Genomic DNA, 2,208 nt, shown 5'->3' on the forward strand with positions numbered 1-2,208 from the left:
GACAATAAAAAATAATTCTCGGAATTCTGAGGAATAACCCAAACCTTAGGATTTCTCACAGCCAAGATATGTCTAATTTGGGGTACAAAAGATTACAGAAAAAGAAACAGTTGGAGATGTAGAAACTAGCTCAAAAGGAAACAAAAGTACAGATTTTCTCTGTCTTTTAGTAAAAAATATTAAATGTTTTTCCAAATATCAAAAAATACATGTTTTCAATCAAATAGAAAAAAATCACCTATTGTCCCATCACCTAAAGTTGACTTTTATAAAATTCATCATCTACTCATTGTAGGCTCACTACATGCCAGATACTCCTCTCAGTACCTTACAGATTCTGACATTTAATCCTCATAAGAATCTTATTATAGAGATGCTGTTACTGCCATTTCAATCTTATAGACAAGGAAATTGATGTGCAGAGACAGTGAGTTACTTGCCCCATACACAGGAAGTGGCACAGCTGCCTCCAGACTTCATTCTCTTAATCACTGAGTCAGTCATCATGCCTTTTGCATGACTGCAAGCATATTGTAAATATGTAGAATTCTGTATCTTAGCCTAGGAGTAAGTTTTACAAAAAGAAAAAAAGTAACATTTGCTTTATTTTCTAAATATGTTTATTAATTTTTAGAGAGGGAGGAATAGAGGGACACATTGATGAGAGGGAAACATCATCGCTCGGCCGCCTCCTGCACGCCTCTTCTGGGGATAGGGCTGGCAGCACAGGTGTGTGCCCTGACCAGGAATCAGACCTGCATCTCCGCTGATCGCTCAACCACTGAGCCACACCAGCCAGGCCATTTGCTTTGTTTTCATTCTACTGTCTTCATCTCTTCAAACTGCCCTTCCTACGGTTCTTTTCCATGTTTGATTTTGCTCCTTTTTGCTGTTCCTCACCTTCGCAAACAGCAAAAGCTCAGATGGACATTTGGAAATATGGCCTAATTGGGGGTATTTTTCCTAACCTCAAGTGTGCTCGAGTTCATGTAATTCTACTTGCTGCAGTAATTATTAGGGACCTCCTCAGACTACAAACTTATTAACCTGTACGGGAGCCACACTATTTCACAATATTTAAAAATGTGCAAGGTATCATTGAAAGCCGAGTGCTAGGCAGGGCAAACTGATCCTTTCGTTAGCCCCCCTTTCACAGATCCCCCTCAAATCAGAACCTGGATTTAAATATATAAAATATTTAAACTATATACTTGAGTACTAAAAAGAGTTGTTTGTATATAGCTCGGATCATTCCTACGTTAATTCACTTCAAATTTCAGGCAGAGCACAAAAGTGCCATCTACTGTCCACAGTCCTACTTGGCACTTGGAGTGAAAATATTTTGTAGCCTGTTTCCAGGCTGTGTAACTCTCTTTTGGACACAGTTGCTCCAAAATATAGGAGAGTACATAGAAAGTAAAGTTCCAGATATGTTTTTTAAAAATATGTTTTTGTTGATTTCAGAGAGAGGAAGAGAGAGAGAGAGAGAGAGAGAGAGAGAGAGAGAGAGAGATTGAGAGATTAATGTGACAATGCTCAACCAATTGAGCAATACCAGTCAGGCCATTTCCAGATATGTTTGAATCATTGAAGCATTAACCTGTTTTATTTTTTAAAATTCTCACTCAAGGATATGTTTATTGATTTTTAGAGAGAGAGGAGAAGGGGAGCATCAATGTGTGAGAGAAGCATAGATTGGTTGCCTCCCATATTGTCCCAAGTGGGGATAGAATCTATAACCTAAGTATGTGCCTGGAAATCGAACCCACAACCTTTTGGTGTATGGGATGATGTTCTAACTGAGCCACCCAGCAGGGCTAAATCATTACTCTTTTTTTTATTACGACTATCAATGATTTATTTCAATCAACATTCATTCTTCAAATCCTATCAACTATATCCTCACAATTGATTTTGTCTTCCCATCTTCCTGTTCCTGGGCCTACTGGCTCTCTAGGGCCTAGAGCAGTGATGGCGAACCTATGACATGCGTGTCAGAGGTGACACACGAACTCATTTTTTTGGTTGATTTTTCTTTGTTAAATGGCATTTAAATATATAAAATAAACATCAAAAATATAAGTCTTTGTTTTACTATGGTTGCAAATATAAAAAATTTCTATATGTGACACGGCACCAGAGTTAAGTTAGGGTGTTTCAAAATGCTGACACGCCGAGCTCAAAAGGTTTGCCATCACTGCCTTAAGA

Source organism: Myotis davidii, unplaced genomic scaffold, assembly GCF_000327345.1.
Source record: "Myotis davidii unplaced genomic scaffold, ASM32734v1 scaffold108, whole genome shotgun sequence".
Taxonomy (NCBI): domain Eukaryota; kingdom Metazoa; phylum Chordata; class Mammalia; order Chiroptera; family Vespertilionidae; genus Myotis; species Myotis davidii.